This window comes from Dama dama, chromosome 1 (assembly GCF_033118175.1).
Source record: "Dama dama isolate Ldn47 chromosome 1, ASM3311817v1, whole genome shotgun sequence".
NCBI classification, from domain to species: domain Eukaryota; kingdom Metazoa; phylum Chordata; class Mammalia; order Artiodactyla; family Cervidae; genus Dama; species Dama dama.
In genome coordinates, this window is record NC_083681.1 from 12,585,394 (window position 1) to 12,610,956 (window position 25,563).

General features: G+C 36.4%; 1 pseudogene; it reads right to left on the reverse strand.

Moving 5' to 3' along the window:
* LOC133064645 (NADH dehydrogenase [ubiquinone] flavoprotein 2, mitochondrial-like) overlaps positions 1 to 6,523 on the reverse strand; it is a 38,201-nt pseudogene extending 31,678 nt beyond the window's left edge.
* Positions 6,524 to 25,563: the final 19,040 nt, after the last annotated feature.

Sequence of the window (25,563 nt, forward strand, 5' to 3'; positions counted from 1 at the left end):
GAAGAATTCCAGGCAAGAGGAGCCTGGAGGGGTTAATCCATGGGGTCACAAACAGTTGGACATGAGACTGACTAACACACATGCTTGTAATTAACCTGTTGGGGCTTAACCGGTAGCTCAACTGGTAAAGAACTTGCCTGCTAATGCAGGAGATGCAAGAGACATGGGTTCGATCCCTGGGTTGGGGAATCTCCTGGAGAAGGACATGGCAACATGCTCCAGTATTCTAGCCTGGAAAATTACATGGACAGAGAGGCCCCACAAGCTCCTGTCCATGGGGGTCTCAAAAGGTCAGACACAACTGAGCATATATACACACACAAAGTTAAGTCAGTATCTAATTTAAGACACTATCTTAAGCACAGAACAATTCAGTATCTTGCTTAATTCACTGACCAGAGTAGGGATTCGAAGATAGGATTGCTGAAGTTAGATGCTAAACTCTTAGTCATTGCGCTTGCCTGCTTCTCATTGAGTGCAGGGAAAAGAAGCGCTATTAAAGCTGAGTCTGAAGCACTTTTAAGGAAGAATAGACTGTTGATTGAGAAGAGCTTCTCAATAGTTTCTCTTATGTAGGACTGCCTTGTTATTCTCCTCTCTATATCTTTAGAGTTTGAGCTTCCTTACTAGAGAGATCAGCAGAAGAATTTTATATTTAACCTCAACTGCTACTTGTGGATTATACCTTTCATAAACATTAATTTATCCTTAAAATCATAGCCAAGTGTTAAAAACATACTTTATGGTAGAAAAACATTTTTAGAAACATTTCCAGAAATATATAAGCTTTTTTGTGTGTCAAAGTTGAGAATGATCAAGTAGTATTCATTAAAGTATTATTATACATTAGTCTGAGGTGACAAAATGGAGAGATTAAAAAAACTTCATTTTTAAGTTATGGTATCTCTATATCTGTTCATAAAACTATCTATTTGTGTAATATAGATAATGGAGAAAATTCATTGCAATCTTAAGGAATAAAGTAATAAAACTATTGTGAGGTTCATGGCATACCAAAAAAGTAACAAAATGTTCAAATGCAGGGACTTACTGAAAGTCCAGTAGTTAAGACTACACCTTCCAAAGCAGAGGATGAGGGTTTGACTCCTGGTGGCTCAGAGGTTAAAGCATCTGCCTGCAATGCGGGAGATCTGGGTTTGACCCCTGGGTCAGAAAGATCCCCTGGAGAAGGAAATGGCAAGCCACTCCAGTATTCTTGCCTGGAGAATCCCATGGACTGAGAAGCCTGGTGGGCTACAGTCCACGGGGTCGCAAAGAGTCGGACAAAACTGAGCGACTTCATTTTCACTTTCACTTTCAGGCAGCAAAGAACCCACATGCTTCCACACGAAAAACAAAACACAAGACCAAAGCAACATTGTAACAAATTAAACAAAGACTTTAAAAGTGGTCCACATCAAAAATCTTTTTAAAAAATATTCAAATGTATAAACGTAAAGTGAAAGTTGCTCAGTAGTGTCTGACTCTTTGCAACCCAAAGAATTCTCCAGGCCAGAATGCTGGAGTGGGTAGCCTTTCCTTTCTCCAGGGGATCTTCCCAACCCAGGGATCCAACCCAGGTCTCCCACATTGCAGGCAGATTCGTTGCTAGCTGAACCACAAGGAAAATCCAACAATACTGGAGTGGGTAGCCTATCCATTCTCTAGCGGATCTTCCAGACTCAGGAACTGAACCAGGGACTTATGCACTGCAGGTGCATTCTTTTCTAACTGAACTATCAGGGAAGCCCCTGATAAATATGAGTATAAAAGTAAACTAAATTAAATTTGGTGTTTAGCTCAAGTCTGTCCTGAAATAATTTATATGCTTTAGAGTATTTTGAACCTAAGTTTTAAAATTATTATTCCTAGCTGTAATAAATATATAAGCTTCACATAACTTAATCAGTCTCATTAGATACTTTTATATAAATCTTACTTCTACTTTTAGTCTTATATTAAAGTACTGAAAACTCAAAGTATTTATTTAAAAATTTATCTTCTTTGACATAAACTCTTCTCTGATATTTTTGTCTTTTGAAAATTTATTGTAATTTATTATTGTTGTACCATCAATAGATAACAATTGAGATCTGCATTAACAAAGCAATATGCTACGAGTTGACTCTGACCCATTTGAAAACCATTAATAGGCATTTTTAAAGCTGACTGACCTATCATGAGAATTGGACTTCAAGTCATAGTGCATGACCTTTAATGTGACATATGTTCAATCTATATGACAATGGCAACAGATTGATGTCTTGTTTTGAGTCAGTGATAATTAATTTATTTTGGTTTCCAATCACTGTGTCTTTAGAGTTTTAGACTTAGACTTTTCTAAGATTACTTTGGACTCTAAAGATAAAGCAATGATTAATTAACTCCCTTGAACTTATTTTAAATGTTTGTAAACTTTTCTATGCACTTGTACTCTTATTACATACATTTTTTTCCTAAGTTGATGTAGAAAACTATAAACATCACAAAAAAGAAAATAAAAAACTTGTCTAAATTTAATTGATTAGAATGTCTTGATAAAATGTGTTTGATAATTTCTTTTCTGTAATCACAAGCCTTTTCCGCTATGATGAGATATTTTGATGGCTTTATAAATATATTTGTGTATAACCTTACAGAGTATATCATAGATTCATATACAATATATTGTTGAGCTGCAAAGCAAACCTGTAAAACAGGAACTGGTATTGCTAAATGCACATAGTCAGCAGTTGCCTAGAAACCCCCAGTTTTTATCACTAGAATTTACTCATTCAGTTTTATTGAAGTGAAAATCATTTAAATTCACATATCACTTGTGGGAAAACCCACATGCTGTTTACCTCAGTATCTCTTAGAATACTGAAAGCTTGTAGGTTTCCTAGTTACTTCTCTCTCAAATTACTAACACCTACTGAATGCTTGATTTTACTAGGCTCTCATCTTATGGTTGGTTACTGCTCTGCCATAACTAAAGACTAAAAACAAGCTCATGTTTTACTGACTTACTGGAACTTTTAAGACAGTAGTTATAAAACAATATCTTACAGGAGAAACTTAAATCCTTGTTTGTAAAAATCCTTTGGCCATTTCTGCTCCCCTTACTGAATGTCATTTTTTCCCATGTTACTTTGTGGCCCTGTGATTATTTAGCCTTTTCACATTTTTCTATCTCATTCATCACCCCTTTCTTAAGATAATATCTTGGGAATTCAATTTCATGTTCTTATAAAAAAAAAAGTAACCAATTTCTTGACTCCTGATCACTCTCCACATATCTAATGATTAATTAACAGACTCGAGCAAACCAACACCCAACCACTCTGGATCTAACTGTTCAGCATACATAAGATCTGGCAAAGGCTTTGAATAATCTTCTTCTTCACTCCCTGAAGTAAGTGTAATGAAGCAACATAGAACTGAGTTTCTCACTGATATACATTATCCCATTTTTTTAGCAAGTATTTTTATTAACAGATGCAGTATTTTTTATTAACAGCAGTATTTCACTTCCAACTCTAATTCATTTTGAAGAAATGACCTCTAAATTGATGGAACTATTTTAATGGAAAGATACTAAAGGTGTGTATCTAGACATAAATCTTAGTTCCTTCCCTGGGTTCTTTCCTCTTTTTTAAGTCTTTTAATTGATTTCTAGTGATATTGATGTATTTAAGATAGACACACTTATTTAGGCACTTTAGAAATATAATATGCAGGAATATAACATGAGAAAGCTCAAAGTTATGCATAATTGCTCAAAAGTTAAATGAGATGTATTTGAAATTGTTCAAAAACAGGTTTTGGCCATTTAAAAAGTGATTGCTGTCAGCTTCAATCAGGAAGACAGAGCAAGTGCCTACTTACTGAAATAGAAGGAAGTAAACAGTTTTCATTATGTCTGAAATTGACCTATAGAGCTGAAATAGAAGGGTCTCAAGTAAGGTTAAAGAAATCTCCTCTTCATCCCCTAAAGCATTATAAATAAGGGAATCTGGGAGATATACCAGAGAGGATAAGAAGATGTAGTTCCCCTTCGGTTCCATGTCTTTTTCTCAAGAAATGTTAAACAAAAAGCTATCATGAGAGGAGTGGGCGGTAAAGCAGCTTATTGGAAGATTATCTTCTTTTTCACTGAATTTTAGAAAGTAGAACACAGTAGAGAAGCATTCATCTTAACCTAATCCATCTATTCTCAGCTAAGAGGCACATCTAGGGCTCAGGTAGTGAATTATGGGATTTGTAATGAGGTGGGGCCCAGAAAGCAACAGGCAAGATCAGCACTGAATTTAGAACTAGTTCCCAAGGCTGGCTGCGGCTGTCTACATTGTGGCATTTGGGGGCAAGAGATAATGAAATGTTTCTCAAAGAGTATCCCAAGGCCATTGGCAGCAAAAGACATAGTAGATTTTCAAAGTGCACTTTTATGGCTCATATCAGGCTTCTTAAGCCAGAATCTCTGTAGATAAAAAATGTGTGATTTTACTGTGATTCATAGACACTAAAATGTGAGAATAGCTGCTGTGCATGAATGCATCAGTGCCTATAATAGAGCATGGCTGGAGAAACAAGAGAGCTAGTCCTAAATTCACAGAGAAGCATAAGGGCATTTGAGAATAACGGAGACCCTTGCTGCTGCTGCTGCTGCTAAGTCGCCTCAGTCGTGTCCGACTCTGTGCAACCCCAGAGACGGCAGCCCACCAGGCTCCCCTGTCCCTGGGATTCTCCAGGCAAGAACACTGGAGTGGGTTGCCATTTCCTTCTCCAAATGGAGACCCTTAGATTCTAATATAATCTAGTAACCAGGAAGCAGGTCTAGTAGATTAAAACTCAGAATTTCAAGGCACGAGAAAACAGATTTCCCAGGCAAAAATCAGTTCAGTTCAGTTGCTTAGTCATGTCGGACTCTGAAACCCCATGGACTGTAGCACACTAGGCTTCCCTGACCGTCACCAACTCTCAGAGCTTGCTCAAACTCATGTCCTTCTCGTCAGTGATGCCATCCAACCATCTCATCCTCTGTCCTCCCCTTCTCCTCCTGCCTTCAATCTGCCCCAGCATCAGGATCTTTTCTAGGGAGTCAGTTCTTCCCATCAGGTGGCCATAGTATTGTAGTTTCAGCTTCAGCATTAGTCCTTTCAATGAATATTCAGGACTGATCTCCTTTAGGATGCACTGGTTTGATCTCCTTGCAGTCCAAGGGACTCTCAAGAGTCTTCTCCAACACCACAGTTCAAAAGCATCAATTCTTCAGCACAGGAATACTGGATTGTGTTACCATTTCCTTCTCCAGGGAACTAGAAAGCTATGTGCCTGCAAACATGATTAAATAAAATAAAAACTTATAGTGGGAGTAAAAACTTGAAGTTAGATAAGGAGAAGCAAGTCAAAACTCCGAGAAGCTGTAGATCTTCTAACATTCTTGCTTAAATTGGTTTTTCATTTTCTATAAAATTTATATAGATACAATATACATTTCTGTAGTCTTTCAGTGAAGAACTTGGTTTAAATCTAAAAAAAAAATACAATAGTTACATGAAGAACAAGTCTCTCTGATCTCAATTTTCATTTCTAAATAGATTAAATTTCCAAATCTCTATTACCAGAAAGCATGGCTTAGTGGCATTATTGTGTGTGTACTCAGTCACTTCAGTCGTGTCCAACTCTTTACGACCCTATGGACTGTAGCCCACCAGACTCCTCTGTCCACGGGTTTCTCCAGGCAAAAACACTGGAATGGGTTTCCATGCCCTCCTCCAGGGGATTTTCCAAGCCCAGGGTTTGAATCTGTGTCTCCTGCATTGTGGACAGATTCTTTATCATCTGAGCCACTGGGGAAGGCCAGTGACAATATTACCCAATATAAATTCTAATTAGTGCAATGTCATTACTGAAGTTGAGAGGAGCTCGTTCTAGTAATAACAAATAGAAAACTATGGGCATCGCAAACTAAAATCCATATCAAAAACAACTAGTATTAAATATATCTTACATCTCTTTAATTTGTCTCTTAAAATTGAAATAGAGTTGATGTATTTGTTAGTTTCAGGGGTGCAGCAGATTGATTGGACATCTAAATACATTAAAAAAGTTACTGCCACAGTAATCTAGGTACTATCTGTCCTCATACATAGTTATTATACTATTGATCATATTCCTTATGCTATATAATGCATCTCCATGATTATTTATTTTATAACTAGAAGTCTATACAGCTTAATTCTCTTCACTGTATATTAATTTTGTATCCTGTCAATTTACTGGATTCAGTAAATTTAAAAGTTTTTTTTTTTTTGGTAGAGTCATAAGAATTTTCTACATATGGTATCATTTCATCAGCAAATAGTGACTTCCTCCTTTAAAAATTGGATCCATTTTTTTTTTTTTTTGTTTCAGTTGATTGTTTTGGTTAAAATAAAGTTGAATAAAAGTATGAGTGAGAATCCTTGTCTTTTTCCTGATCTTAGAGTAAATGCTTTCAACTTTTCGTCATTGAGAATGACGTTACCTGTGGGCTTATCATGTACGGCCTCTATTCTTTTGAAGTTTGATAGAATGTGTGGTAGAATTCACCTGTGAATCCATTTGGTCCTGAAATTTGTAGGGAGTCTTAAAACTTTTGATTCAATTTTGGTAATAATCAGCCTGTTTATATTTTATATTTCTTCCTAATTCAGTTTCAGGAGGTTGTATACTTCTAAGATTTTATCCATTTCTTCTAAGTTTTCCAGTTTGTCGCTATATAAATGTTCATAGTAATGTCTTCATATTTTTTACATTTCTGAAGTGTTGGTTGTAACGTCTCTTGTTTAACTTCTGATTTATCTTTTAGGTTCTGTCTCGTTTTCTTTCAAGGAGTCTAACTGTTGTTGTTCTGTAGCTCAGCGGACTGCAGCAAGCCAGGCTTCTCTGTCCTTCACCATCTCCAGGAGTTTGCTCAAACTGGCAGCTTTTTCTCTCTCTTCTTCCTCCTTCATCAAGAGGCCCTTTAGCTCTTCTTCACTTTCTGCCATAAGGGTGATGTCATTTGCATATCTGAGTCTAACTAAGTTTATCAATTTGCTTATCTTTTCAAAAAACCAGCTTTGAAACCAGCGGTTTCATTGATCTTTTTATTTATTTATTTTTTTAGTCTTTGTTTCATTTATACATACTCCAATATCTGTTATTTCCTTTCTTCTAATAACTTGAATTTTTAAAAAATTAATTCCTTTAGGTATAGGTTAGATTGTTCATTTGAGATTTTCATTGTTTCTAAAGTAGGTCTGAATTTCTGTAAACTTCCCTTGTTGAACTGGATTTGATGTTTCCCACTGATTTAAAAATGTTGTCTTTTAATTTTCATTTGTTTCTGAGTGTTTGCTAATTTCCTCCTTGATTTTTTAACAACCCGTCAGTTGTTTAGTGCCATAGTAGCATATCATTTAAACTCCACAAGTTTAAGTTTTTTCCCCAACAGTTAATTTTTAGTCTTACAACATTATCATTGGACAAGATGCTTAATATCCTTCATTCTTATTTAACTTATTAACACTTGCTTTATGACCTAGCTTGTGATCCATCTGCCAGAAAATTCCATGTATATTTAAAAAGAATATGTATATTACTGTTTTTTAATGGAATGTTGTCTATATAATTCTTAAATCAACTGATGTAATATGTCAGTTAAAGCCAATCTTTCTTTATTGATTTTACTCTCTGTAAGATCTTTCCATTAATGTAAGTGGGGTGTTAAAGTTCCTTAATATTATTTTATTACTGTCAATGTCTCCCTTTATATTTGTTAATATTTGGTTTGTGTATTTAGTTGCTTTTATTTTGGATGCACATATATTTACAAATATTATATCTTCTTCTTGGATTGATCCCATTGTCATTTTGTAACATCTTTTTGTGTCTTGCTACCTGAGTGAAAGTTGCTCAATTGTGTCTGACTCTTTGCGACCCCATGGACTATAGAGTCCATGGAATTCTCCAGGCCAGAATACTGGAATAGGTACCTTTCCCTTTTGCAGGGGATCTTCCCAACCCAGGGATCGAACCCAGATGTCCCAAATTGCAAACGGATTCTTTAACAGCTAAGCCACCTGGGAAGCCCTCTCGTTACAGTCCTTGTTTTAAAGTCTATTTTATCTAATATAAGTATTGCTATCTTAGCCTTTTAATTTGTTTCATTTCATTTGCATAGAATGCCTTTTTCATTTTCCTCACTTTCAGCTTGTATGTGTCTTCAGATTTGATGTGAGTCTCTTGTTGGCAGCACACACATGAATCTTGGTCTTTCATCCATTCAGCAGTTCTGTGTGTTAAATAGAGCATTTAATTCATTTGCATTTAACATAATTATTGATAGATGTACTTAGTGATCACATGTTGATTGCTTTCTGGTTGTTTTGTCATTCTTCTTTATTTCTGTATTCTTCCCTTGCTCATCTGCCTTGTGATCTGAAGACAATTTTTAAGTCTGTATTTGGATTAATTTCTCTCTATTTTTGTGTATCTATTATATGCTTTTGGTTTGTGGTTGCCAAATGTTTATTATTAAATCCTTTAAATTTTTGGTACATGTTTTAATTTGATGAGCTCTTAAACTCAAGATTAAGTTTAAGATTAAGATTGAAATCAGTTTTAAATTGCCCTACACTTTTACTTTTCCCCAAACATTTTATGGTTTTGATGTGATATTTCATGATTTTTATGTTTTAGTGTCTCTTAAATATTGACTGTGTCTATAGATGGTTTTACTCCTTTCATCTTTCAACCTTCCTACTACATTTATAAGTAGTTGATCTACTACTTTTACTCCATGTTTGCCTTTACCAATGCAATTTTTCCCTTTCATATTTTTCATATGTCTTGTTATCTTTTCTTTTCTGCTTATAAAATAACTTACAACATTTCTTGTAAAGCTGGTTTAGTGGTGCTAATTTTTTTTATGTTTTTATGTCTGTAGTATCTTTTATTATTCCTTCAAATATAAATGGAATCCTTGGTGGATACAGCGTTCTTGGTTGTATTTCCCTTTCTTTACTTTAAAATATATCATACCACTCCTTTCTGACCTGCAGAGTTTATGATAAAAATCAGATGATGTAGCCTTATAGGATTTCCATTGTACATGACTAGATGTTTTCCCTTGGTGCTTTTAGTATTTTGTTTATCTTTAATTTTTTCCATTTAACTGCAATTGACCTTGGTGTGATTCTTTTGGGGATGATCCTGTTTGGTACTCTCTGTGATTAATAGATCTGGATGTCTTATCTTTTTTCTTTCCCAGGTTTAGGAACATTTTCAGTTATTATTTCTTCAAATGAGTTATCTGCTTGTTTTTGTTTTTTTTTTCTTCTTCTTCTGGGATCCCTATAATACAAACATTAGTACATGTGATATTGTCTCAAATGTCCTTAAACTATCCTCATTTAAATTTTTTTCCCTCTTTTGCTTGGTTAATTTCTACTACTTTGTCTTTCAGATAGATGATCTGTTCTTCTGTAATATCTAAACTAGTATTGATTTCCTCTAGTATAATTTAAACTTCAGTTATTGTATTCTTCACCTTTTATTGATTCTTTTTCATGTATTATAGCTCTATGTTGAAGTTCTCACTGTGTTTTATTTCTTTCTGAAATCATTAGGCGTCTTTATAATCATTATCTTAAACTTTTTATCTGGTAGATTGCTTTTTCTCTAGCCATGTTTAGGTCTTTTTCTGAGAATTTCATCTTCTTCCTTCATTTGGAGCATCTTTCTCTGTTTCATTTTGTCTAATTCTCTGTATTTACTTGTAAGTACTAGGTAGGTTTGTTACATCTCTTGATACAGGAGAAATGGCCTTATGTAAAGATTTCCAATGCACCTATTAGCATGATTCCCTCTGGCTACCACAGCTAAATAATATAGGTGTGTCTCCTATGTGGGTTGCAGGACCCATCTGTTGTGTTGGGGCCAAATACAATAGAAACACTGGTAGTGAAGGTTGGCTCCAGGTCTAGTTGACTAAGATGTCCTGTCTCATGTGGCTTCCTTGGACTCTGGTGGGTGGGGGCAGTCTCCCCACACTCCTGGCTGTGCATGCTCAGGCCTGGCTGCTGCAGGCCTCAATAGGCTAGAGAAATGACTAATAGGCTCGCCAGTGTTGGTGTCAGCATGGTAAAACAAAATACCAAATGACTGATACCATCCTCTCAGTCCCCAGCAGCATCTCTGCCTATACGGGAGGCTCACCAAAATCAGTAAGTGGATCTGACCCAAGTACCTTTCAAACTCATGCTTTTTACTGGGACTCAGAGCGTGAATTTCTGAGCATGATCTTTAGAAGCGTTCTCTCTTTCCAGTAATGCTCTGGCTCTACTGAATGAAGTTCCATTGTTTTTCAAACCTCAGCTTTCTGGGGACTGGTCTTTCTGTTGCTGAATTTCTTGGCTGAGACATTCAGTCCAGATGTGTGGCTAGGACCCCTCACTTAATGAAGAGAAACTCTGTGGTTGTGATATTCCTTCTGTTTGTGCTCAGGTGTATGGGTCTTGTCTAGGCTGCCTCTTTGTCCCTCCGACCCACTGACTGTGTCTCCTTCTTTATGTCTTCAATTGTGGAAAACCTTTTCTGTCAGCCTTTAAATTATTTCCATTGATTATTTTCATTCCTCTGTGAGTAGTTGTAATTTTCGTGTGCTTTTAGGAGGAGTTGAGTTTGGAGTCTTCCTACTTCACCATCTTGATCTATCTGAGTCATAAATTAAATTATTTGATTTTTTTCCTGACTAAATACAAGAATAAGCAAGAGTAGAATTTACTGTTCTCCCTTAATATATAAAGAGAAAATGATAAAAATATAATTATTCATATAACACCATGAATACCTTTACTTTTAATAGTCAAGCTGTTGTTGTTCAGTTGCGCAGTCATATCCGGCTCTTTGTGACCCGATGGACTGCAGCACACCAGGCTTCCCTGTCCTTCAACATCTCCCAGAGCTTGCTCAAGGTCAAGTCCATTGAGTTGGTAATGCCATCCAACCGTCTCATCCTCTGACTTCCCTTTTAATGGGCATAGATATTTGTAACTAATACAGTGAACTTAAATAATAAACTTTGAAAATATAAAAGCATCAATAGACTATTAGTACCTCATTACAGGTTTGGGGGTCAGCTAGGTTTAGGTAATAAACATATTACCAACTGGGTTTCCCAGGTGGCACGAGTTGTAAAGAATCTGCCTGCCAGTGCATAAGACCTAGGAGATGTGGGATCAGTCACTGAGTTGGGAAGATTCCCCTGAAGGAGGGCATGGACACCCACTCCAGCATTCTTGCCTGGAGAATCCCGTGGACCGAGAAGCCTGGTGGGCTATAGTCCACAGGGTTGCGCAGAGTAAGACACGACTGAACTGACATAGTGTACATGTACACACACACACGTTACCAACTAACAATAAGTGCTTGGTTCAGTACCAGTTATTTAAAGTTCCTAAATTGAGCAGTCTTTATCTTCCAAACAAGACTAACAGTAGTATTACTACAGGGTTATTGTGAGGATAAGAATAGTGCGTGTTATCTGGACAATAAACTTAATCATCAACATCATTCTTTTTTGTTGTCTTTGAAGGTACAAGTTAACTTGTGTTTTTGTTGTTATTTTATCTGCTGGGTGTATTTCTAATATTTTATTTGGGGAGGAGAATGATCTTATATCTAAAGTGTGGGATGGGTAGGGAGGTGGGAGGGGGGTTCAGGATGGGGAACACATGTACAACCATGGTGGATTCACATCAATGTGTGGCAAAACCAATACAATGTTGTAAAGTAAAATAAATTAATTAATTAATTAAAAAATGGAATAAAATGAATAATAAAAAAATAAAGTGTGAACACTATCTTGTATAGAGGAAATATTCTAAGAAATTCCTTAACCAGAGAATATAAAACCTTGTTTCCTAGATGACCTCAGTTTGACCCATTCAGTCATTACATTATGTAGATGTACATAGAGCAGATATAGAAAAAATTAGATATTTGCTTTGTTTTAGCTAGTCTTAAACTTGGGAAGTAGACAAAACTAATATATACAAAAGGAGTACTGGCAAAATAGGCAAGAGATTGTTTTATTATTAGCAGATAATCTCTAATAAGCTATTTGGGGGCCTGAGGAATTTAACTTTTTTTATTCTAAGTAGTTGTTCTTAACTTCAGACAAAAGTATATCATAAAGTTGATTTGCCCCATATTCCTCACCATTGACCATATAACTTTGATACTAAGTGCAAATCATCCAATTCAACTAGTAGCCTGGATAGGCCATCATTTTCAAAATTTAAACATTCAAAACCTAGTGAGAAATATATTTATATATGGACCCACAGTGCTTGTGCATGCACACACATGCAGTTACTAACATACATATTCGCACACACCTTAGGTCAGTTCAGTTCAGTCGCTCAATTGTGTCTGACTCTTTGTGACCACATGGACCGCAGCATGCCAGGCCTCTGTTCATCACCATCTCCCTGAGTATACCCAAACTCAAGTCCATTGAGCTGGTGATGCCACCCAATGATCCCACCGTCTGTCGTCCCCTTCTCATACAGCCTTCAATCTTTCCCAGCATCAGGGTCTTTTCAAATGAGTCAGATCTGGCCAAATGAGTCAGTTTGGCCACCGCATCAGGTGGCCAAACTATTGGAGTTTCAGCTACAACATAAGTCCTTCCAGTGAATATTCAGGACTGATTTACTTGAGTATAGACTGGTTGGATCTCCTTTCAGTCAAAGGGACTCTTAAGAGTTTTATCCAAAAGAGTTCAAAAGCATCAATTCTTCGGTGCTCAACTTTCTTTTTTTTTTTTTTTAACCTGTGTCTTTTTTTTTTTTTTCTTTTTATTAGTTGGAGGCTAATTACTTCACAACATTTCAGTGGGTTTTGTCATACATTGATATGAATCAGCCATAGACTTACACGTATTCCACATCCCGATCCTCCCTCCCACCTCCCTCTCCACCCGATTCCTCTGGGTCTTCCCAGTGCACCAGGCCCGAGCACTTGTCTCATGCATCCCACCTGGGCTGGCGATCTGTTTCACCATAGATAGTATACATGCTGTTCTTTTGAAATATCCCACCCTCACATTCTCCCACAGAGTTCAAAATTCTGTTCTGTATTTCTGTGTCTCTTTTTCTGTTTTGCATATAGGGTTATCGTTACCATCTTTCTAAATTCCATATATATGTGTTAGTATGCTGTAATGTTCTTTATCTTTCTGGCTTACTTCACTCTGTATAAGGGGCTCCAGTTTCATCCATCTCATTAGGACTGGTTCAAATGAATTCTTTTTAACGGCTGAGTATTCCATGGTGTATATGTACCACAGCTTCCTTATCCATTCATCTGCTGATGGGCATATAGGTTGCTTCCATGTCCTGGCTATTATAAACAGTGCTGCGATGAACATTGGGGTGCACGTGTCTCTTTCAGATCTGGTTTCCTCAGTGTGTATGCCCAGAAGTGGGATTGCTGGGTCATATGGCAGTTCTATTTCCAGTTTTTTAAGAAATCTCCACACTGTTTTCCATAGTGGCTGTACTAGTTTGCATTCCCACCAAGAGTGTAAGAGGGTTTCCTTTTCTCCACACCCTCTCCAACATTTATTGCTTGTAGACTTTTGGATAGCAGCCATCCTGACTGGCGTGTAATGGTACCTCATTGTGGTTTTGATTTGCATTTCTCTAATAATGAGTGATGTTGAGCATTTTTTCATATGTTTGTTAGCCATCTGTATGTCTTCTTTGGAGGAACTGGACAAATTCTTAGAAAAGTATAACTTTCCAAAACTGAACCAGGAAGAAATAGAAGATCTTAACAGACCCATCACAAGCAAGGAAATCGAAACTGTAATCAAAAATCTTCCAGCAAACAAAAGCCCAGGACCAGATGGCTTCACAGCTGAATTCTACCAAAAATTTAGAGAAGAGCTAACACCTATCTTACTCAAACTCTTCCAGAAAATTGCAGAAGAAGGTAAGCTTCCAAACTCATTCTATGAGGCCACCATCACCCTAATTCCAAAACCAGACAAAGATGCCACAAAAAAAGAAAACTACAGGCCAATATCACTGATGAACATAGATGCAAAATCCTTAACAAAATTCTAGCAAACAGAATCCAACAATATATTAAAAAAATCATACACCATGACCAAGTGGGCTTTATCCCAGGAATGCAAGGATTCTTTAATATCCACAAATCAATCAATGTAATACACCACATTAACAAATTGAAAGATAAAAACCATATGATTATCTTAATAGATGCAGAGAAAGCCTTTGACAAAATTCAACACTCATTTATGATTAAAACTCTCCAAAAAGCAGGAATAGAAGGAACATACCTCAACATAATAAAAGCTATATATGACAAACCCACAGCAAGCATCACCCTCAATGGTGAAAAATTGAAAGCATTTCCCCTGAAATCAGGAACAAGAGAAGGGTGCCCACTCTAACCACTACTATTCAACATAGTGTTGGAAGTTTTGGCCACAGCAATCAGAGCAGAAAAAGAAGTAAAAGGAATCCAGATAGGAAAAGAAGAAGTGAAACTCTCACTGTTTGCAGATGACATGATCCTCTACATAGAAAACCCTAAAGACTCTACCAGAAAATTACTAGAGCTAATCAATGAATATAGTAAAGTTGCAGGATATAAAATTAACACACAGAAATCCCTTGCATTCCTATATACTAACAATGAAAAAACAGAAAGAGAAATTAAGGAAACAATACCATTCACCATTGCAACAAAAAGAATAAAATACTTAGGAGTATATCTACCTAAAGAAACAAAAGACCTATACATAGAAAACTATAAAACACTGATGAAAGAAATCAAAGAGGACACAAACAGATGGAGAAACATACCGTGTTCATGGATTGGAAGAATCAATATTGTCAAAATTGCTATTCTACCCAAAGCAGTCTATAGATTCAATGCAATCCCTATCAAGCTACCAACGGTATTCTTCACAGAACTAGACCAAAGAATTTCACAATTTGTATGGAAATACAAAAAACCTCAAATAGCCAAAGTAATCTTGAGAAAGAAGAATGGAACTGGAGGAATCAACCTGCCTGACTTCAGACTCTACTACAAAGCCACAGTCATCAAGACAGTATGGTACTGGCACAAAGACAGAAATATAGATCAATGGAACAGAATAGAAAGCCCAGAGATAAATCCACGAACCTATGGACACCTTGTCTTTGACAAAGGAGGCAAGGATATACAATGGAAAAAAGACAACCTCTTTAACAAGTGGTGCTGGGAAAACTGGTCAACCACTTGTAAAAGAATAAAACTAGAACACTTTCTAACACCATACACAAAAATAAACTCAAAATGGATTAAAGATCTAAATGTAAGACCAGAAACTATAAAACTCCTAGAGGAGAACATAGGCAAAACACTCTCCGACATAAATCACAGCAAGATCCTCTATGACCCACCTGCCAGAATATTGGAAATAAAAGCAAAACTAAACAAATGGGACCTAATGAAACTTAAAAGCTTTTGCACTACAAAGGAAACTATAAGTAAGGTGAAAAGACAGCCCTCAGATTGGGAGAAAATAATAGCAAATGAAGAAACAGACAAAGGATTAATCTCAAAAATATACAAGCAACTCCTGCAGCTCAATTCCAGAAAAATAAATGACCCAATCAAAAAATGGGCCAAAGAACTAAACAGACATTCTCAACTTTCTTTATAGTCCAACTCTAACATCCATACATCACTACTGGAAAAACCATAGCCTGACTAGATGGACCTTTGTTGGCAAAGTAATGTCTCTGCTTTTTAATATGCTGTCTAGGATAGTAAAAAAAATTTGCTTCCAAAGAGTAAGTGTCTTTTAATTTCATGGCTGTAGTCTTCATCTGCAGTGATTTTGGAGCCCCACAATATAGATCAGCCCTGTTTCCACTGTTTCCCCGTCTATTTGCCATGAAGTGATGGGACCAGATGCCATGATCTTTGTTTTCTGAATGTTGAGTTTTGAGTCAATTTTTTCACTCTTCTCTTTCACTTTCATCAAGAGGCTCTTTAGTTCTTCACTTTCTGCCATAAGGGTGGTGTCATCTGCATATCTGAGGTTATTGATATTTCTCCCGACAATCTTAATTCCAGCATGTGCTTCCTCAAGCCCAGAGTTTCTCATGATGTACTCTGCATAGAAGTTAAATAAGCTGGGTGACAATATACAGCCTTGACGTACTCCTTTTCCTACTTGGAACCAGTCTGTTGTTCCATTTCCAGCTCTAACTGTTGCTTCCTGACCTTCATACAGATATCCCCTGATGCAGGTCAGGTGGTCTGGTATTCCCATCTCTTTCAGAATTTTCCACAGTTTGTTGTTATCCACATAGTTAAAAGATTTGGCATAGTCAATAAAGCAGAAATAGATGTTTTTCAGGAACTCTCTTGCTTTTTCGATGATCCAGCAGGTGTTGGCAATTTGATCTCTGGTTCCTCTGCCCTTTCCAAAACCAGCTTGAACACTTGAAGATCACAGATCACGTACTGCTGAAGCCTGGCTTCGAGAATTTTGAGCATTACTTTACTGGTGTGTGAGATGAGTGCCATTGTGCAGTAGTTTGAGCATTTTTTGGCATTGCCTTTCTTTGGGATTGGATGAAAACTGATCTTTTCCATTTTTAAAAATTTATTTATTTATGTTACTTTACAACATTGTATTGGTTTTGCTACACATTGACTTGAATCCACCATGGGTGTACATGTGTTCCCTATCCTTAACCCCCCTCCCACCTCCCTCCCCATCCCATTCCTCTGGGTCATCCCAGTGTACCAGCCCCAACCATCCTGTATCATTCATTGAACCTGGACTGGCGATTTGTTTTACATATGATAATTTACATGTTTCAATGCCATTCTTCCATATCATCCCACCCTTGCCCTCTCCCACAGAGTCCAAAAGACAGTTCAACACATCGTGTCTCTCTTGCTATCTCACATACAGGGTTATTGTTACCATCTTTCTAAATTCCATATATACGTGTTAGTATACTGTATTGGTGTTTTTCTTTCCGGCTTACTTCACTCTGTATAATAGGTACCAGTTTCATCCACCTCATTAGAACTGATTCAAATGTATTCATTTTAATGGCTGAGTAATATCCCATGGTGTATATGTACCACAGCTTCCTTATCCATTCGTCTGCTGATGGACATCTAGGTTGCTTCCATGTCCTGGCTATTATAAACAGTGCTGCGATGAACATTGGAGTGCACGTGTCTCTCTCAGATCTGGTTTCCTCAGTGTGTATGCCCAGCAGCAGGATTGCTGGGTCATATGGCAGATCTATTTCAAGTTTTTTAAGAAATCTCCACACTGTTCTCCACAGTGGCTGTACTAGTTTGCATTCCCACCAAGAGTGTAAGAGGGTTTCCTTTTCTCCACACCCTCTCCAGCATTTATTGCTTGTAGACTTTTGGATAGCAGCCCTTCTGACTGGCGTGTAATGGTACCTCATTGTGGTTTTGATTTGCATTTCTCTAAAAATGAGTGATGCTGAGCATCTTTTCATGTGTTTGTTAGCCATCTGTATGTCTTCTTTGGAGAAATGTCTGTTTAGTCCTTTGGCCCACTTTTTGATTGGGTCTTTTATTTTTCTGGAATTGAGCTGCAGGAGTTGCTTATATATTTTTGAGATTAATTCTTTGTCCGTTGCTTCATTGACTATTATTTTCCCCCATTCTGAAGGCTGTCTTTTCACCTTGCTTACAGATTCCTTTGTTGTGCAGAAACTTTTAATTTTAATTAGGTCTCATTTGTTTATTTCTGTTTTTATTTCCAATATTCTGGGAGGTGGGTCATAGAGGATCCTGCTGTGGTTTATGCTGGAGAGTGTTTTGGCTATGTTTTCCTCTAGGAGTTTTATAGTGAAAACTGACCTTTTCCAGTCCTGTGGCCACTGTTGAGTTTTCCAAATTTGCTGGCATATTGAGTGCAGCACTTTCACAGCATCATCTTTCAGGAGTTGAAATAGCTCAACTGGAATTCCATCACCTCCACTAGCTTTGTTCATAGTGATGCTTTCTAAGGCCCACTTGACTTCACATTCCAGGATGTCTGGCTCTAGGTGAGTGATCACACCATCATGATTATTTGGGTCGTGAAGATACTTTTTGTACAGTTCTTCTGTGTATTCTTGCCACCTCTTCTTAATATCTTCTGCTTCTGTTAGGTTCATACCATTTCTGTCCTTTATTGAGCCCATATTTGCATGAAATGTACCCTTGGTATCTCTGATTTTGTCGAATAGATCTCTAGTCTTTCCCTTTCTATTGTTTTCCTCTATTTCTTTGTACTGATCACTGATGAAGGCTTTCTTAACTCTCCTTGCTCTTCTTTGGAACTCTGCATTCAAATGGGTATCTTTCTTTTTCTCCTTTGCTTTTCACTTCTCTTTTTTTCACAGCTATTTGTAAGTTCTCCTCAAACAGCCATTTTGCCTTTTTGCATTTCTTTTTCTTGGAGATGGTCTTGATCCCTGTCTCCTGTACAATGTCATGAACCTCCATCCATAGTTCATCAGGAGCTCTGTCTATCAGATCTAGTCCCTTAAATCTATTTCTCACTTCCACTGTATAGTCATAAGGGATTTGATTTAGGTCATACCTGAATGGTCTAGTGGTTTTCCCTACTTTCTTCAATTTAAGTCTGAATTTGGCAATAAGGAGTTCATGATCTGAGCCACAGTCAGCTCCCTGTCTTGCTTTTGCTGATTGTATAGAGCTTCTCCATCTTTGGCTGCAAAGAATATAATCAATCTGATTTTGGTGTTGACCATCTGGTGATGTCCATGTGTAGAGTCTTCTCTTGTGTTGTTGGAAGCGGGTGTTTGCTATGACCAGTGTGTCCTCTTGGCAAAATTCTATTAGCCTTTGCCTTGCTTCATTCTGTACTCCAAGGCCAAATTTGCTTGTTACTCCAGGTTTTTCTTGACTTCCTACTTTTATATTCCTGTTCCCTATAATGAAAAGACATCTTTTTTGGGTGTTATTTCTAAAAGGTCTTGTAGGTCTTCATAGAACCGTTCAATACTGGTCGGGGCATAGACTTGGATTACCATGATATTGAATGATTTGCCTTAGAAACAAACAGAGATAATTATGTTGTTTTTAAGATTACATCAAAGTACTGCATTTCGGACTCTTTTGTTGACCATGATGGCTACTCCATTTCTTCTCAGGGATTCTTGCCCACAGTAGTAGATATAATGGTCATTTGAGTTAAATTTACCCATCCCAGACACACTTAGTTGAATAAAAAGTTTCACAAATGGTACATAAGCTTAATACATGTGAAAGAACTTGATATTTTCAGCACATAATTATTTTTTTTTATTTCCTATTTACAGTGCTGTGCCCATCCCAGATTGGAATCTAAGTCATGAATCAAAGATTCAAGCAAGGATATTATTTTTTTCTGTCTTGTTGTCCATAATAAGATGGACAACCTAGTTATGAGACCAAGCACAACACAAATAAAAGCTGCAGAAACTGCTGTATTAGTTACAGATGGTACTGATGTGAATAACTTTTATTATATTCTAGATCCCTTATAAATAAACCCCCCATTATTGTTGGCATTTTCAGCTAAAGCTTTGATTAACATGGTAGGATGAGGACTTATGCAATATATAATGCGCGAAGGATTTTACTATGTAGGAAAACAAGTGCAGTCTTGTTAGGAGAAACTAACTCTAAATCACGCACACCTTAATGATATCTGCAAATGACATCTATCCTTTGCAAAGTCAAAATTGGAGCAGTTGCTCATTATATTACTTAATGTTCCTTATAAAAAAAAAATCTGTGTAGTCAAAATATGCTGCAATTGGTGTCTGAGAAAAGAATATCCTTTCAGAAATAACTAGTTTGTTTTGTTGTTTAAACAATGATAACAATATATAATTCTGTTTCCTTTTCTGTTTTATTCAACAGGAGTAAAGTGTTAACCAAAGTATTGATAGTTTATATTTATTTGCTTTCATTGCAAATAATTGAATATCTTATGTTTACTTATATTTAATATTTATTTCAACATTATAAATCATCAAAATTTATGTAGTTACATGTAAATTATTTTATTTTAAATAAGTAATAATTGAATCTTTTTTTAAGTACATACAGTTGAGCTGTCATTTATATTTTGATTAATTCTAATTTATGTATGGCCTTTGAAGGAAATATTCTGTTCTTATTGGAGCATTGTGCTTCATTATGAAGATTAGTTAATCTGAGTGTTGGCTCAGAGATGTTTCAATCAAATTAAAAAAAGAGTAATGATCACCAGTGATAACTCAGAGCAAATTTCATTTGGTTAGGACAATAAAATTTAGTGTGGTAGTAGGAGTCAGGCTCCCTATTAATATCTGCATTTGAGTCTAGCTCCAATAATTATATGTGTGTGTGTGTTTTACTTAATATCTTTAAGCTTCAGTTTCCCCAGCAGTAATGTAATAGCATCTGCCACTAAAGGCTGCTGTGAAGGTAAATATAAATGTATGCACGACTGAGTCTAGCATGTTTTCTCAGAAGGGCTTACAAATTTACCAGAGAGAATACCTAAGTGAAGTCTCAGTGTAACCTCAAATTTTATTTACAAATATTATGCAATGAAATTTATTCTTTAAATTGAACATTTTGTGTGCAGTGTTAATAGCTTTTTCTGCTATAAAAATGTACATTTTAATACATAAAATAAAAAATATATAGAAAAAAATGGTAATTAAAAATAATTATTTTCACCACTCAGAGATAATCAGTTAATATTGGCAAGTTTGCTTTCAAACTTCTTTCTTATATAAATTAAAATATGAAATCATATAATTGAAAGCATACAAATAAATGACATAATGTATGCAAGCCACTTTTGGAGTAGGAAATGGCAACACACTCCAGTAATCTTGCCTAGAAAACTCCATGGACAGAGAAGCCTGGTGGGCTACTGTCCATGGGGTTTCAAAGAGTTGGATTTCACTGAGCACAAACATGCACACATGTGCCAGCCATTGGATATTGATAAAGTGATGAAAATGATAGATAGGGTCCTTGATTTCATACTGCTTGAAAATTCTGTGACCAATTGAATTAAATACTTATAAATCATATATCTGAGAAGGGGTTATTATTTGAAATTTGAATAGGACTCCTACAAATCAATGACAACAACAAAAACACCTGATTAAAAAATGGGAGAAGAACTTGAAACCAGTAATTTATTTTATTACATGCTCATTTATGTCTATGTGACAATTAATATTCCTACTTAAATATAAATTTAACAACTTTCCTCATTACTTGATCATAAGAAAGCAGAATGCCCCATTGTCTACTGAGTGGGAAGAAGACCTAATTAGACGTTTCCCCAAAGAAGACATACAGATGGCTAATAAACAAATAAAAAGATGCTCAACATTGCTCATTGTTTGAGAAATGCAAATTAAAACCACAATGAGGTGTCAACTCACACCACTCAGAATGGCCATTATAAAAAAAAAAAAAATCTGCAAATAGTAAATGCTGAGAAAAGGGAACCTTCTTACACAACAGGTGCAAATGTAAATTGACATGGCCACTATGGAGAACAGTATGAAGATTCCTTAAAACACTAGGTATATCATTACCATCTTTCTAAATTCCATATATATGTGTTAGTATGCTGTAATGTTCTTTATCTTTCTGGCTTACTTCACTCTGTATAATGGGCTCCAGTTTCATCCATCTCATTAGAACTGATTCAAATGAATTCTTTTTAATGGCTGAGTAATATTCCATGGTGTATATGTACCACAGCTTCCTTATCCATTCATCTGCTGATGGGCATCTAGGTTGCTTCCATGTCCTGGCTATTATAAACAGTGCTGCGATGAACATTGGGGTGCACGTGTCTCTTTCAGATCTGGTTTCCTCAGTGTGTATGCCCAGAAGTGGGATTGCTGGGTCATATGGCAGTTCTATTTCCAGTTTTTTAAGAAATCTCCACACTGTTTTCCATAGTGGCTGTACTAGTTTGCATTCCCACCAAGAGTGTAAGAGGGTTTCCTTTTCTCCACACCCTCTCCAGCATTTATTGCTTGTAGACTTTTGGATAGCAGCCATCCTGACTGGCGTGTAATGGTACCTCATTGTGGTTTTGATTTGCATTTCTCTAAAGATGAGTGATGTTGAGCATCTTTTCATGTGTTTGTTAGCCATCTGTATGTCTTCCTTGGAGAAATGTCTGTTTAGTTCTTTGGCCCATTTTTTGATTGGGTCTTTTATTTTTCTGGAATTGAGCTTCAGGAGTTGCTTGTATATTTTTGTGATTAATCCTTTGTCTGTTTCTTCATTTGCTATTATTTTCTCCCAATCTGAGGGCTGTCTTTTCACATTGCTTATAGTTTCCTTTGTTTTGAACTCTGTGGGAGAAGGTGAGGGTGGGATGTTTTGAAAGAATAGCATGTATATTATCTATGGTGAAACAGATCACCAGCCCAGGTGGGATGCATGAGACAAGTGCTCGGGCCTGGTGCACTGGGAAGACCCAGAGGAATCGGGTGGAGAGGGAGGTGGGAGGGGGGATCGGGATGGGGCATACGTGTAAATCTACGGCTGACTCATATCAATGTATGACAAAACCCACTGAAATGTTGTGAAGTAATTAGCCTCCAACTAATAAAAAAAAAAAAAAAGAAAACAAAAAAAAACACTAGGTATAAAACTACTATATAACCCAAAATCCCACTACTGGGCAAATACCCTGAGGAAATCATAATTGGAAAAGGCACATGTACTCCAGTGTTTATTGCAGCACTGTTTACAATAGCTAGGATTGGAAGCAATCTAGATGTCCATTGACCGATGAAGGATGAAGAAGTTGTGGTACCTATATACAGTGGTATGTTATTCAGCCATAAAAAGAAGCACATATGAGTTAGTTCTAATGAGGTGAATGAACCTAGGGCCTATTATACAGAGTGAAGCAAGCCAGAAAAACAAATATAGTATATTAACACATATATATGGAATTTAGAAAGATGGTACTGATGAACCTATTTGAAGGGTAGCAATGGAGATGCAGACATAGAGAACAGAATCGTGGACACAGTGGGGAAAGGAGATAGTGTGACAAACTGAGAGAATAGCATTGAAGCATATGCATTTCCATTTGTAAAATGGATAGCCAGTAGGAATTTGCTCTGTGATATAGGGAGCTCAGGGCTTCCCAGGTGGTGCTAGTGGTAAAAGAACTCACCTGTCAATGCAGGGGCTGTAAGAGAAATGGGTCTGAGCCCTGGGTCAGGAAGATACCTTGAAGGAAGGCATGGCAACCCATCCCAGTATTCTTGCCTGAAGAGTCCTGTAGATGGAGGAGCCTGGCTGGCTACAGTCCATGGACACGACTGAAGTGACTTAGCATGCATACATGCAGAGAGCTCAAGCTCAGTGCTCTGTGACAATCAAGAGAATTGAGATGCATGGGAGGGGTCAGATAGGGTGGGAGGTAGGAAGTAGGAGGTAGAGTGAAGAGGGAGGGGACATATATATATACCTACAACTGATTCAGGTTGATGTATGGCAGAAATCAACACAATATTGTAAAGTAATTATCCTCCAATTAAAAATAAATATATTTATTTTTATAAATAAATCATATTTATATTTATAAATAAATAAAATTATAAATTAAAATTTTATTTATTTATAAGTAAATAAAATATATTTGAAGCTATGATCAAAAATCTCCCCAAAAACAAAAGCCCAGGACCAGATGGCTTCACAGGAGAATTCTATTGAGCACTTAGAGAACTCATGCCTATCCTTCTAAAACTTTTTCAAAAAATTGCAGAGGAAGGAACACTTCCAAACTCATTCTACAAGGCCACCATCATCCTGATACCAAAACCAAAGAAAACACACAAAAAAGAAAACTACAGGCCAGTATCACTGATGGACATAGATGCAAAAATCCTCAACAAAATTTTAGCAAACAGAATTCAGCAACACGTCAAAAAGCTCATACACCATGATCAAGTTGGGTTTATTCTAGGGATGCAAGGATTCTTCAAAATACACAAATCAATCAGTGTGATACATTATATTAACAAATTGAAAGATAAAATTCATATGATAATCTCAATAGATGCAGAAAAAGCCTTTGATACAATTTAGCACCCATTTATTATTAAAACTCTTCAAAAAATGGGCATAGAAGGAACCTACCTCAACATGGTAAAGGCCATATGTGATAAGCCTATAGAAAATATTGTTCTCAATAGTGAAAAACTGAAAGCATTCCCCCTAAGATCAGGAACAAGACAATTGTGTCCACTTCCACCACTATTATTCAACATAGTTCTGGAAATCCTAGCTATAGCAATCAGAGAAGAAAAAGAAATAAAAGGAATCCAGACCAGAAAAGAAGATGTAAAGTTCAGAAAACCCTAAAGATAGTATCAGAAAATTACTAGAGCTAATCAGTGAATTTAGCAAAGTTGCAGGACACAAAATCAACACACAGAAATAACTTGCACTTCTATATACTAGCAATGAAAAATCAGAAGAAATTAAGGAATCAATCCCATTCACCATTGCAACAAAAAGAATTAAATATCTAGGAATAAACTTACCTAAGGAGACAAAAGAACTGTACACAGGAAATTATAAGACACCAATGAAAGAAACCAAAGATGCCATAAACAGATGGAGAGCCAGTCCATGTTCCTGGGTAGGAGAATTAATATTGTGAAAATGACTATACTACCAAATGCAATCTACAGATTCAATGTGATTCCTATCAAATTACCAATGACATTTTTTCACAGAATTAGAACAAAAAAATTCACAATTCATATGGAAACACAAAAGATCCTGAATAGCTTAAGCAGTCTTGATAAAGAAGAATGGAGCTGGAGGAATCAACCTTCCTGACTTTGGATTATACTCCAAAGCTAACGTCATCAAGACAGTGTGGTACTGGCACAAGAACAGAAATATAGACCAATGGATAAAGATAGACAGTCCAGAAATAAACCCATGCACCTATAGGTCCCTTATTTTTGACAAAGGATGCAAGAATATACAATAGGGCAAACATAGCCTCTTCAATAAGTGTGCTGGGAAAACTGCACAGCTACATATAAAAGAATGAAATTAGAACACTTCCTAACACCATACACAAAGATAAACTCAAAATAGATTAAAGGCCTAAATGTAAGACCAGAAACTATAAAACTCTTAGAGAAAAACATAGGCAGAACTCTCAAAGACATAAACCACTGCAAGATCCTCTATGACCCACCTCCTAGAGTAATGGAAATAAAAACCAAAGTAAGCAACTGGGACCTGATTAAACTTAAAAATTTTTTTGCAGCAAAGGAAACTATAAACTATAAGGTGGAAAAGCAACCCTCAGAATGGGAGAAAATAATAGCAAGTGAAACAACTGACAAAGGATTAATTTCAAAAAGATACAAGCAGCTCATACAACTCAACACCAGAAAAATAAACATC